Below are 15,075 nucleotides of genomic sequence, written 5' to 3'. Positions count from 1 at the left end.
AGTTTCAGGACTCTTATGCTCCTCCATGGAGCATCGGATCCGCTCCTCTGCAAGGCCTTCCCGGCGACCCTCCGTGGCCCGGCAAGGGCATGGTTCGCCGGCCTGGAGGCTAACTCCATCCAGTCCTTCGACCAGTTCACCCGCTTCTTCATCAGCCATTTCGCCGTCAGTAGCAGGCGGCGACTGGTCTCCGACTCCCTCTTTGATGTCCGGCAAAACGAGGGAGAAAGCCTGCGGGATTATCTCACCCGCTTCAACAAGGCTACACTGGAGGTCCGGAACCTGAGCCAGGAAGTGGCTCTCTCAGCCCTGAAGCGTGGCTTCCGGAAGGGCAGACTCACCTTCTCCCTGGACAAACGCTTGCCGCGGAGCTTCCCGGAGCTGTTATCTCGGGCAAACCAGTATGCAGACGCCGAGGAGGCAGCATCCCACCGGAACAAGGAGGCCGCCGAGGCCCCTCTAAAGCCCGGGAAGAAAAGGCGAAAAGAGGCACCCCAGAGGAGGAGCCCGACGCCTCAACGCCGGCGCAGAAGCCCGTCACCAGCAAGGAACCACGGCGCCACACGCCCTCATTCTCCGCACCGACGCTTCAACCGGTACACCCCACTCCTGGCCCCCCGGGCCCAGATCCTCATGGAGGTCAAGGGGCGGGAGGACCTCCCGGTCCCGAGGCAGATGAAGAAGATCCCTGGGAGGAGGCCTTCTCGGGCGTACTGTGAGTACCACCGAGACCACGGCCACGATACCGAAGACTGCTTCCAGCTTCGGGACGAGATCGAGGCTCTCATTCGCCGAGGGCGTCTCGGCCGATATGTAAACGACCGACGTCCCCCGGCAGACCCGCGTCCGGCCGACCCGGCCCCTCAGGAGCCTCGGGAGCAGAATCGACCCGTTGCGGGAGTGATCCACACCATCACTGGGGGCTGCTCTTGGCCCGTGAGGAACGCAGGGGGCTCGGCGGAAGCATCAGGAGTGGCCGTCGCGAAGAGGCAGCGGGTCGGAAATGTAATCACTTTTTGTGATGAAGATGTAAAGGGGGTTCAGACTCCCCACGATGACGCCATGGTGATCTCTCTCACTATGGCGAACTATGATGTAAGGCGTGTTCTTGTGGATAGTGGAAGCTCAGCTGATATTTTGTATTACGAGGCCTTCCAAAAGATGAGCTTGTCCCGACAATTGTTGCACAAAACATCCACCCCCCTCATAGGATTCACTGGAGACGCTATCTCGGCCGAAGGTGTCATTGAGCTGCCTGTGACTGCGGGCGTTGCACCCGCAGAAGCCACGGTGCGACTTGGGTTCTTGGTCGTCCGTGTCCCCTCGGCCTACAACGCTATCCTCGGACGACCCGGACTGAACGCCCTTCGCGCGGTGGTTTCTACCTACCATTTGCTCATGCGGTTCCCCACGGCGGCCGGGATTGGAGAGGTCCGAGGTGACCAACCAACCGCACGGCAGTGTTTCCTAGCAACTCTCAAAGGGAAGAGCATATGGAGGCGCGGTCCCGGACTGAGCGTCTGGTGCAGAGCTCGATCGGGAGGCTGAACTTCAAGGAGGGGAGATGTGATCCCGGATGAAACGCCTAGAGCGGAGCTCCGCCGGGAAGACCCTCCTTGTTGATCCCAGATGAAACGGCTAGTTGGCTGAAGTTGCAAGGGGAGCGTCTCCCCTTTCCTTCAACAGGAGTCTCTCAGTCATATGCCAAGGAGGAGGTCCGCGATCCATGGCAACCTGAACAGCTCCGGCTTGGCAAACTCCATCGTACCTGCACCTGTATTTATAGCCAAACTGCGGCCCCCTGGTCGTTCCGATGCGGGTGGCTCCAATAAATGCAGGCGCATTGAAACCGGAGCCGTTCCGGCTCCCGAGGCGTATCTCCCCGCGATTTCCTAAGCGTCATTCTCCTTAAACCGCATTCTTTGTGCAGGACAATCCGGGTGTCATGTACCCCTAGGTCCACATATCTCCGCTCGCGCCCAGGCCGTATCCTCCTCGAAGAACCCGCGTATCGCGGCCGCTCAACTAACACTCCTCGCAAGCAGCAGCTGGTGATCCGATTTCCCAGGTAACGCATTAATTAGCGTTTAATGCCCTTCTCGTGTTCCCCCAGGCAACGCTTAGAGAAAAGGAGAAACATGATCGCGGCTGGCCACGGAGAAACCCCGTCGGGCAGCGAGCGACAAGCGCACGACCAGCGAGCGGAATTTCCCGAGGCTCGGCCCTCGGATGCCTGGCTAGCCCGATGATCATCCCGGGAGCAGACTAGCCGGAAGCCCCGACCGGTCGCCTCGGCTTGCGCCAGCCTTGGCCGACCAACGAGCGGAATTTCCTGAGGCTTGACAACCCTCGGATGCCAGGCTAACCCGACGATCATCCCGGGAGCAGACTAGCCTGAAGCCCCGACCGGTCGCCTCGGCTTGCGCCAGCCTTGGCCGACCAACGAGCGGAATTTCCCGAGGCTCGGCCCTCGGATGCCAGGCTAACCCGACGATCATCCCGGGAGCAGACTAGCCTGAAGCCCCGACCGGTCGCCTCGGCTTGCGCCAGCCTTGGCCGACCAACGAGCGGAATTTCCCGAGGCTCGGCCCTCGGATGCCTGGCTAACCCGATGATCATCCCGGGAGCAGACTAGCCGGAAGCCCCGACCGGTCGCCTCGGCTTGCGCCAGCCTTGGCCGACCAACGAGCGGAATTTCCTGAGGCTCGGCCCTCGGATGCCAGGCTAACCCGACGATCATCCCGGGAGCAGACTAGCCTGAAGCCCCGACCGGTCGCCTCGGCTTGCGCCAGCCTTGGCCGACCAACGAGCGGAATTTCCTGAGGCTTGACAACCCTCGGATGCCAGGCTAACCCGACGATCATCCCGGGAGCAGACTAGCCTGAAGCCCCGACCGGTCGCCTCGGCTTGCGCCAGCCTTGGCCGACCAACGAGCGGAATTTCCTGAGGCTTGACAACCCTCGGATGCCAGGCTAACCCGACGATCATCCCGGGAGCAGACTAGCCTGAAGCCCCGACCGGTCGCCTCGGCTTGCGCCAGTCTTGGCCGACCAACGAGCGGAATTTCCTGAGGCTTGACGGCCCTCGGATGCCTGGCTAGCCCGATGATCATCCCGGGAGCAGACTAGCCGGAAGCCCCGACCGGTCGCCTCGGCTTGCGCCAGCCTTGGCCGACCAACGAGTGGAAGGTCCCGAGGCTCGGCCCTCGGATGCCAGGCTAACCCGATGACCATCCCGGGAGCAGACTAGCCTGAAGCCCCGACCAGTTGCCTCGGCATGCGCCAGCCTTGGTCGACCAACGAGTGGAATTTCTTGAGGCCTAACCCTCGGATGCCTGGCTTGGCGCCGGAAGAATTTCCTGAGGCCTAACCCTCGGATGCCTGGCTTAGCGCCGGAAGAATTTCCCGAGGCCTAACCCTCGGATGCCTGGCTTAGCGCCGGAAGAATTTCCCGAGGCCTAACCCTCGGATGCCTGGCTTAGCGCCGGAAGAATTTCCTGAGGCCTAACCCTCGGATGCCTGGCTTAGCGCCGGAAGAGTTTCCTGAGGCCTAACCCTCGGATGCCTGGCTTAGCGCCGGAAGAATTTCCCGAGGCCTAACCCTCGGATGCCTGGCTTAGCGCCGGAAGAATTTCCCGAGGCCCAACCCTCGGATGCCTGGCTTAGCGCCGGAAGAGTTTCCTGAGGCCTAACCCTCGGATGCCTGGCCTAGCGCCGGAAGAATTTCGGGAGCCAGGAGTCAGCAAGACGCTACCGAGAGTTAAAAGAAAAAGAAGGACGAAGGCGAGATGAAGAAACATTCAACTTGCATTAATTTTCATTGTTTCAGGGCCGAGGCCCATACAATTTGGCAAAACCCCGGTATACAAAAAAAAAGAGAAGACAACGAAAGGTACAAGAGGTCAGCTTGGAGGAACTCCCGGGTCGGGAACGTCGGGCTCGTCCGCAGGAGGTAGGGAAGCAGCAGGAGAACCAGCAGGCAATGGCGTCGGAGAGGAGTCGAGAAGGGAAATCTCGCTCAGGTCAACTTCGGGGTACTTAGCCGACACCCTTGCCAGGCCCTCCTCGAAGCCTAAGATAAAGGCTTCGGCCCCCGCGTCCGACGCGTCACGGACAAACTCGTCGGACTGACGATAGGTCTGTACTGCCTCCGACATATCATGAGCGAACTCGGCGGACTGGCGATAAGCCTCTACCGCCTGACGCCCGATTTCCGCACTCCTCTCGGCCAGCGCCGCCTCTGCCCGCTCCATAATCTGGGCTTTCGCCTCCAAGACCTTCGCCACAATCCGGCCTTCCGCCTCGGTGGAGACCCTCAGCAGCTCAGCCCGAGCCTCCTTGTGCTTCGCTTCGGCAGCAATGCGAGCAGCCTCAGCCTCCGTCAGGCGCGAATGAAGCTCCTGATCGCTCGCACGGGACTTCTCCAAGGCCGACTCCAATTCGCCCAGCTTAGCTTCAAGAGACCGGATTCGGTTGCGGGCGTTGTCGGCTGACCGCTGGGCCTTCTCCCACCTCTCCCGGTAGTCGGCAGCCTTCCGGGACTGCTTCTCGGCCCGCTCATCCGCCTTCTTGACCTCGCCCTCGAGACCCGAGGCAAGCTCCTGAGCCTCCAACAGTTGCCTCTCGAGGGCAGCAAAGCCGAGTGCCCGCTCTTCGGCCTCCCGGAGCCTCGCCTCGAAGTCCCCGGTTGTCCTGCCTGCCACAGCCTGGCCTCCCTTTTCCACTGCTTTCAGCCGGTCCTCGGCCTTCGCCAGAAGCCCCGCCTGTTCCTTGTAGCACTCCTCCAGACGGATCATGTACTGGACGAGCTAAGAAATAGGAAAAATAAGGGAGTCAGGCGGAGAACAACAGAGCCAATGAATGGTGAAAAGCGGCCAGAAGAACACTCACCGACATGAGACAGACACAGCTGGCAGCCCCAACGTCAGAGACCTCCAACTCCCGGACCCGCCGACGGTCCTTCTCCAGCAGCACTGTTTCGATGAGATTTCGGGCGCCATCGGTAGTGAAGGCAGACCCCGATTTCTCCCCAGAGCCGGACGGTGGTTCTGCAGCCTTATCCCTATCCATCGCCTGGGGAAGAGTCCGGCCGATCGCGCTCGGGGCGGGGGTCACCCCAGGAATTGATAGGGTCCCGCTCGGTCGGGGCCTCGGCGCGTCCCTCCTCGAGTCATCAGAAGCCGACCGAGTCGAAGGCCGGGTCGGGGACCGATCACGTCCGACCCGTCCGTCTCGGGCAGGCTCGGGTGATACCTCCGGAGTAGCGGCAATCTTACCACCGGAGGGCTGATACAGCGTCCGCTGCCGGTCCGTGCCCACGACGTCTCCCTGATCGGTGGGCCCGGACTCGTCGGTCGGCGTCGGAGGCACCTCCTTACGGGACTTCTTCGCCGGTGGGGCCCCGCTCGGAAGAGCTCGTTTCCTCCTCTGGGCTGCTTCCAGCAGGGACGCCCTACCAACAGCCTTTGTCTTCACCGACCGCATGACGTCGTCGATCTCTGCAAAAAGGACGGGATAGTCGGAGACGGAGAAACCAAAGGAAAGAACGGGACGAAAGAAGGGAAAAAGTCAAGAAAGAATCGGTGGCGGACTCACGGTCGGTGGGGACCGAGCTCAGACCGACATTCACCAAAGTATCCTCGGAAATAAGGCGGGCCACCGGGGGGAGCTGGCCCTCGGCAACCAACCCCTTCAAGGCGGCCAAGCCATCGGACTCCTCCCTTGACAGTCTCGATAGGCCGATCGGAGACTTCATCGGGGTCTCCCAGGTCGCCCTGATTTCCCAAGAGGGATCTGCATCAACAAAAAAGAAGCGCTCCTTCCATTTGTGAATGGAGGTAGGAGCCTCCTTGACAAGGCCGCATCCTCGCCGCGCTGCGAAGCACCACCACCCTTTGTCCTGGGGGTGGCCGCTCAGGCTGTAGAACTCCCAAAAAACATTCAGGGTGGCGGGGATCTCGTGCATACGGCAGAGAACCTGGAAGACCGTCAGGGCCCGCCACGAGTTCGGCACCAGTTGCGTCGGTGCCACTCTTAAACCCCGTAGCACCTGCATGACCAAGTCCGAAGGGGGAAAGCGGAACCCGGCCTGGAGAATGCCCTCATTGATGGCGATCTTCCCTGGAGGAGGATGGGACATCCTCTCCTCAGGCCCCGGGAGCGTGGCGTTGCAGGCCTCGGGAAGGTGGTACCGAGCCACGAGTCTGTCTAAGTCTGTGGCGACCAGCTCCGACTTAATTTGGTCTGCCCTCACTTCGCCCATTCCTAATGGCCAATAAACCTACGGTCAGGACGGGGACAGGAAGGGGGGAAAGACCGGAGCGACTGGAGTACACTAGTATAAGAGGGGAAAGTATGGAGAGCCCTAAGCAGAAGAATGGGGAAAACTCACCGGAAAAGAGGTAAGAACGGCTCCGAGAGCGCCAAAGGAGAAACGAGTGAACAGTCCGACGGCAGCAACAGCAGCGCAAAGGGGAAACTTGAAAATATCTGTAAAGAAGAAGACGGACGGGGAAAGGCCCCCGATTAAATAGGCGGAAAGGCAAGTGACGCCTCAATGACGCCAGAGGACGCCTGGCTGCCCAAGGGTCGCTCGCGCCCCAAAGGCGAATCGACACCATTAAGGAAGGATGTCCGCCGAAATCCTCAGACTGCCGGGTCAGCAATAACCGCCATACGCCATAAAAAGGGCGGGGAGCTCGAAGCGCGCGCGCCTCTCCGAGGAACGGCGGCAATCCCGAAACATCACTCCCTTCACCTGTTCCCCTTCTGGTTCCAGGCTCGGAAGTGGGGGGCTACTGTTACGGGGGAAATAAGCCGCCATGCCCCACGTGACCGGCACGCGCGCCCAGGAAGACTACGGCTGCCCTTTGATCCAGCAATCCGACCCCGAGTCGGATATCCTCGGCTCCGCAGCCCGACCCCGAGTCGGCTGCCCTTTGATCCAGCAATCCGACCCCGAGTCGGATATCCTCGGCTCCGCAGCCCGACCCCGAGTCGGCTGCCCTTTGATCCAGCAATCCGACCCCGAGTCGGATATCCTCGGCTCCGCAGCCCGACCCCGAGTCGGCTGCCCCTTGATCCAGCGCTCCGACCCCGAGTCGGAGATCTCTTGATAACGACAGGCTATTCCCCAGAGGCACGCCGCGGCCTCCTGCTCCACTACTCCCTGCAACGGCTGTATCCGATGCTGCTTCACGATCTCCTGCATCAGCCGTACAAAGCGGAGCCCCACTATGCCCTGACGTGGCCGTACCCGGTGCTGCTCCACGACGCCCTGTAACGGCCATGTCAGTGGCCACACCATCGTGCCCCACGATAACGAACCCCCCTGAGAGACCCCCCAGCCAGGTATATATGCGGCTGGGGGGAGAAAGGGGGGAGGTGAGCAATATCTCCCAGAGCACTCTCTTACTTGCGATTATCACCTCTCCTCCTCCTCCAATCTCCTCTGACTTGACCGTCGGAGGGCCATCACCACCCTGGTGGTGGTGCAAGGCTTGTTTGCAGGTTTCTTGGCGGAAGGTGGAGCGCAACCAACACCAACCAAGACAACTCAGACGGAACCCCGTTCACACCGCAGTGCCAATCGTTCTCGGTTTGGACCACCAGCAACAATATCCACTAACTAATAGTGTCAAAGAAAAACTTGTCAAAAAGGTATATGCGCCTAAGAAAGGCTGATACTTAAGTGAGCCAGTACTCCACCACCGATCTGAAGCTGATCTGGCTATTATTTTTTGGATATATCAACTAGACATTCAAAATTCAATACAAATTTTAGTGCAATTTTTTGACATAAACTTTTTACCTTCATTCAAGTTTCTGTCCCTTCTCTATAACCTTGAACCTATGGCCACTAACACTAGTGATCACCTTAGTGCCAAACCTGAAAAATTTGATGGCCATAACTTTAGGAGGTGGTAGAACCAAATGCAGTTCTGGCTCACCATAATAGGGTTGATCTCGGCCATAGCTGAGAGCACTACTAAAGTTGATAACGAGTCCAAACTAACTACTTCACGACATGTTACTCGCCAAAATCCAAACCCAAACCGGAGTTCATCCTCCTCCCAAACTGAACCTTTTGCCTCCACCAGCACACCCTCTAGGACACATGATAAGATAGACTATCGTTGCATCCATAGAATCCTAGGTGCCCTTTTTGAAAGAATATATGACATTTATTACACAGCCAAGAGTGCCAAAAAACTCTGGGACACTCTAGATAGCAAATATGGTCTTGATGATGCTGGGATAAAGAGGTTCAAGGCCTCCGACTTCAATAACTTTAGGATGGTGGACTCAAAGCCTATGAATGACCAAATCCATAATTTTGAAATCTTGATCCACTAGCTTAGGGCTAATAGGACCAATTTGGATGAATCATTCCAGGTTGCCTGTCTGATAGATAAACTACCTAATTCCTTGTCTGATTTTGCAAAGACTCTAAGCCAAACCCAAGGAGGTCTTATTTTAATCCAAGTTTTGAACTCCATTAGAATTGAAGAGCATCATAGGCTCAGGAGTAAAAGCTCTACTGGACACAAGAATGATGCTTATAATGTAGAGGCCCCATCTAGAAAAAATCAGAACTGACCCTTCAAAAATAAGCATTACAAAAAGAAACCCTACCACCCTAGAAACCCTAACCACCACAATGGAAAACCAATCCAATCCCAGGAGCAGAAGAAGAAAGAGGAAGATGGTGTTCATTTCTGTTATGTGTGTGGTCGGACCAACCATTTGGCTCCCCAGTGCTTCTATAAGAAGACTGTATCTCTTCAATCTAAGAAGAAAGGTCCACACACAACCAGTGCTCAAGTCAACATGGTGACTGCCGGTGCTGGCTCCTCTAGACTGTTTTCAGGTCTGTTTCATTCACTCCTGAAGTTAACATGACTTTACAAGCACTTGATTGGTGGATTGGTACCGGAGCTGGTATTCACATTTGTTCGGATTGCTCCTGATTTTCTCTTACCAGGTCTCAAGCGGAGGAACTGTGATCATGGCAAATAGCTCGGAGGTGCGTGTGCTAGGAGTTGGAGATGTAGACTTAAAGCTTACTTCTGAAAAAGTTCTGTCCCTGCACGGCGTCCAACATTTTCTGGCCATTAGGAGAAACCTAATTAGTGGTTCCTTGCTTGTCCAGCAAGGCTATCGTCTTATTTTTGAGTCTAATAAAGTTGTAATTTCTCATGGTATAATGTTTATTAGAATAGAATTTCTAAGTGAAAGATTGTTTAAATTGAATGTAATAGTTCCTTCAATAAATGAAAATTCTTTGATCATGAATAAGAACCTCCTTCTATTTGGTATAGTAGATTAGGTCATATAAATCATAATACAATTAAACAACTAATGAACCTAAATTTAATACCAAAAAGTGATCTTAAAAAGCATGAGAAATGTAAAATTTGTGTAAAAGCCAAACTCCCTTGGAAGCCTTTTAAATCTGTTAATAGGGATTTGGATCTATTAGAGTTGATCCATAGTGATGTTTGTGACTTTGGTAGAACTTCTAGGGGAGGTAATAGATACTCTGTGACCTTCATAGATAATCTGTCCAAGTTCTATTATATCTACCTAATTAAAACCCAAGAATGAGGTTCTTACCAAATTTAAGATTTTTAAGATCAAAGCTGAGAACTAACAGGAAAAGAAAATTAAAATTCTTAGATCAGATCGGGGAGGTGAATATACATCTAATGACATAACTCAATTTTGTAAAGATCATGGAATCATTCATGAAGTGACTGCTCCTATTCTCTCCAATCAAATGGAGTAGCAGAAAGGAAGAATAAGAATTTAATGGATATGGTTAACTCCATGCTTATAAGCTTAGGAGTACCAGAGAATTTGTAGGGGAAAGCTCTAGTTTCAGCCTGTTATATTCTCAATAGGATTCCCTTCAAAAATAATGCTCTAACCCCATATGAAGTTTGGAAACATAAAAAACCTAATCTTAGTTATTTGAAAGTGTGGGGGTGCTTGGCAAAAGTAAAAATACCTGATTTTAAGAGAAAGAAAATAGGATCTAAAACAGTGGATGCCATATTCATAGGATATGAAGCCAAAAGTAATGCCAATAATTTTTGGTGATTAATTCAGAAGAAAGTGATATTAGTAACAACACTATCATAGAAGCCAGAGATGCAACATATTTTGAAGACACCTTTCCACTTAGGACTAGAGTAGATAGTGGTATAGCTAGTTAATCTAGTAGAATAAGGACAAGAAAAATAGAAATAGAAGTAGAACCTAGGAGGAGTAAGAAATTCAGGATAGAGAAAATATTTTGAGATGACTTCTATATCTTTCTTATAGAGGACTCTCCAACTACTTTTGAGGACGCAATGAAATCCTTGGATTCACCCTTTTGGAGAGAAGCTGTGGACAATGAGATGCAGTCAATTATCCAAAATCATACTTGGCAACTGACTGATTTTCCTTCTGGCTGTAAAACTATAGGGTGCAAATAGATCTTTAAGAAGAAACTTAGGCCTGATGGGTTTTACTCAAAGACCTAGGGTAGATTTCTTTGATGTTTATGCATCTGTAGTTAGGATTACTACTATTAGGGTCCTGATAGCATTAGCTTCCATCCATAGATTAGTGATTCATTAGATGGATGTGAAAATAGCTTTTCTAAATGGAGACTTAAATAAAGAAATTTATATCGACGAGCCAGAGGAATTTATAATCTCAGGCCAAGAAAATAAAGTTTGTAGATTAATCAGATCTCTCTTAAACAAGCACCCAAGCAATGGCATTGAAATTTGATGAAACCATACTGATATTTGGATTTGAAATCAATAGTACAGACGAATACGTATACCATAAGAGAGTTGGAAATAAATTTGTGATCTTGTGCCTCTATATAGATGATATACTGATCTTTGGGATAGATCTTTAGATAGTTGATGAAGTAAAGCAATTCTTAAGTTATAAGTTTGATATGAAAGACTTGGGATAAGCTGACTTAATTTTGAATACCAAAATAATTAGAAGTGCAAATAGTATTAAGTTATCCCAAAGTCATTATGTTGACAAGATTCTCAATAAATTTAATTATACCAATTGTCAGCCTGTCCTACTTCCTTTGATCCCTCTACACATCTTAAGAAGAACTTAGGAACTCTTATCCTTCAAAGCCTATATGCTCAAATCATAGGCTCACTAGGATTTCTAGCAAACTACACCAGGCCAGACATAGCATATGCTGTAAATAGAATTATTAGATATACTATTAATCCAAATAGAGATCACTGGACAATATTAGAGAGGATCCTTAGGTATCTTAAGGGTATCAAGTCCTATAGTTTGCACTTTAATGGGTTTCCTGCTATTCTAGAAGGCTATAGTGATACCAACTGGATCCGCGATACCTTAAATATTAAATCCACCACAGGACATATTTTTCTCCTAGGAGGTGATGTTGTGTCTTGGAAATCCACCAAACAAATCTTGATATTTAGGAGTACTATGGAGTCTGAACTGATAGTTTTAGACACCACTAGCATTGAGGTTGAGTGGCTCAGAGATCTACTTATAGACCTTCCTGTATATGAGTCACCTTTACCACCTATCTCCTTACATTATGACTGTAAATCTGCAATAGATAAGTGCAACCAAAAAAATGCAAATATAAAATAAACAGGCACTTAAAAGTACGTCATAAATTATTAAGATATAAATTGAAAAATAATGTTATAGTTTTAAATTTTGTAAAATCAAAAAATAATTTGGCTGATCAGCTTACAAAAGGTTTGTCTAGAACAATAGTTCTAGAGTCATCGAGGGGGATGGGGCTTAGCCCATAAAGATAGATCACCATGGTGGGAATCTAACCTTAAAAAATTCAATGGGTAGAAACAAACCGGAGTGTGACTAAGAGGAGCACTGTTTTATGTTTTTCTCATTCCTATGGTGCTAGTGCTCATAAAAGCAAGCGGTAGGATGAGTTTGTTTGTATAACTATTAATGAGTCCGAGACCTAAGAGGCAGGAGCTTCCTTGCTAGCTTCTTTATTAGGACTAACCTATATGTGCAGTCGTGAGGCCGCAATTATGGGTAATGGACGATTTTCTAAAAAGCACATTAAAGATACCTGTGCATGGCCATATTAGTGCAACCTGCTTAGAACCCAGATCGGGCTATATTATGTGTGCTGATTTAATTTGAGCCATGAATAGAGATTCAAGGTTAAGACCACCTTTGCTTCACAGATGTAATCAATTGTCGCTAAGTAAAGGTTCAAACCAAAAGGTACCTACACCTATTAGATAATATAAGATATCCAACATTTTATTTTGATTTTAAAATTATTTAAAAATTAATTTTGTGGAGAATTGTTGAAAAAATTAATGCGCACGCGACCCGAGACACATGTCTTAGACGTGCGTGCATTGGGGTCCATTGGGCCATTTGCGAAACGTCCGCTGGCCGTAAAATTATCGCAGAAACATCCGTAAAAGACCAATAAGCCCCTGCGAAGAACCCTATAAATACCTCCTATTTCATCTTATTCGGTACACGAAAAAAATAGAAAAGAATATCAAAAAAATTCTGAAGAAAAGTTCTTCCTCCTCTTAGCCATTTCAGATTTTTATTTTTGCTCTTTTATATTTTATTTTATTCTTTTATTTCGTTCTTTGCTGGATCTGGAAGTCTGATCGGGTTCGTTTTGGCTTCTTCCGAGACGTACCGAAGAAAAAGTTGTAGAGTCATTGTATCTCAGAGGAGGATTGTCGGAAGACCTGTACATGGGGGCAAACACTTCTTTGGGACAGTGTCTACGCGCTTCGACCTACCTTCAATCAGGTTATTTTCTCTAACTTTTATTTTTAATTTACTATTAGTAGATCCGTAGGATTTGCAATTTTGTGATTTAAATTTATTAAATGAATAAATTTATGTTGTGCTAGAATAGATTTCTTTTGTACTATAATAGATTTATTTTGATGCCGAATAATATACATATATATATATTATTCATTTTAAGATATTTTATTAATTGTAATTATTAGATTTATTTGCTTATTTAGGTGATATATTGCTAACAAAAGGCTATTCTAGAGAAATTCCATTGAAATTCAAAGGAAGTGTGCAAAGAACCACTCAAAAATCTCATGAGAACTCTCAACGGGAACCACATCAGTATAGGTAACTTTAAGTGCTATTCGGATGGGCTGGATATCTCCAATTTGATCTAAAAACTTAGGTGATTGGATTAGACATATAAGACAGTGAATTGATATACCACTCCATAGTTAATATGTGTGTAGGGTTGGCAAATAGGTCGGATCGGTCAGATACAGGTCAGGTTGGTTGCAAGTCTGGTCAAAAATTTATCAACCCAAAGCCCACTTGCTATTAAACATATTAAAATTTCAAATCTGAATCCGACATGTCTATTAAATAGGTAATCCGACCAACATAACCCATTTAATAAACATGTCAAGTCACGTTAAATAGGTTTAATGGGTTAAACACGTTAAGCCGGTTGGGTTAAATAGGTCAGAAATAGATTAAGCAGATTTCAAATAGGTTTAACAGATCAGGTCAGAATCCAGCCTAATTATTAAACGGGTTAAAACGAATCAAAGTTTTAAACCAGAACCCAACGTAGTTAATAAATAGGTTCAGACAGGTTGACCTATTTACGACCCAAACCCTATTTATGTCAAACCTAAACTTGCTTAAAGAGGGTCATTCACAGGCTAGGTCATAAATTGCCACCCTTACATATGTGGTTCCAGTTGTTTAAAATATATTTTTCTGAATTAGATTGAGATTGCTTTTGTGGAGCAACGTGATTGAATTAATTGGATTGTGGACTTAATTGCATGAATCAATATCTGTAGAAAGAAAAATGTCAAATATCTTGCAAGGAATGACTACACGCTTTCCTCCTATTATTTACATTGTTTTTTAGTCCAATAAATTCTAATGACTGAGTTGGGAGATCAATTTCATGGCATTTATGGCGCCTCTAGTGACTGTAGAGCAATGATAGAAGTTCATGATGAAAGGGAATGGACGTTATAACGTTACGTAAGGACTGTTGGGTGCTCAAATTCTACTAGGTTGATCACAGTGGGTTGATCTTAACCAATTGATGCTAAGAACAATGTTTCGAACGTGAAGCACTAAAGTCAACCAATATGAAATTGACAATTTCTAGGAAGCAACCATTACAAGAATTGAAATTGAGCATAGATACAATGTGATGCACAATTTTCATTATAGGGAGCAGTATAGTCTTGAATGGCCATCATGCCATCCGGTCATTGAGATGGACAGCTATTAAACAGGGTGAGCATTGCGTGCCATACACAACACGTTTTATTTGCCATATATCGTGTCCTGTTTAATAGCTATCCATCTCTATGATCGGATGGTGTGGTCACCAGCAAGGGCTGTACTAATCTTTGTAGTGCAAAACCCACATCATAGAGGATCCTCGGTCGAAATCATAGGGCATTCCAGTGATAGAGAGAAGCCTCGGGCTTCTCTTGAATGCAACCGAACGTTGAAGGTCAATAATTATTATTCCCTTGGCATGATAGTTAATTTGCCCATTAAAAAATGAGGGCATTCTCTATATTAATTGCAAAATCTCTTCGATTGGGTGAACTACCAAAAATAGGGACTTGACGCACTTACCCATGAATTGATTGGGTGCATGCATGATTAAGTTTATACGACTTCTGTTGCAAGTCAAATTACTATTATACACTCAAAGGAATAATATTGATTCCAGCTTTCTTGAAGGTATCGTAGTAATTAACCGTATGCACTCAAGGGTTTGCTCTAGGAATTGAAAGTGGCAGCAAATTCCTACGCCCAAATTGGTTGGAACGTACAGTCAGATGGATGGAAATTGATTGCACAGTGGCTATTCATTTGAACTAAAATGAAGAATACAAGTACAAAGAAATAAATCTAGTGGGATATACAAGGTTCCCGCACTAGACCAATCTACTAAGGACTCGGGAGGAATTCCTAATAGCCTAATCTAGAAGAGGTAGACAATCCTCTGGCTAGCCTAATCTAGTGAAAACTTGATGTGGTT

This window comes from Phoenix dactylifera, chromosome 10, assembly GCF_051530095.1.
Source record: "Phoenix dactylifera cultivar Ajwa chromosome 10, Ajwa_hap1_PhDact_Kaust_v1.1, whole genome shotgun sequence".
Classification (NCBI taxonomy): domain Eukaryota; kingdom Viridiplantae; phylum Streptophyta; class Magnoliopsida; order Arecales; family Arecaceae; genus Phoenix; species Phoenix dactylifera.
The sequence above is the reverse complement of the archived record's forward strand: the minus strand, read 5'-3'. Positions refer to the sequence as shown.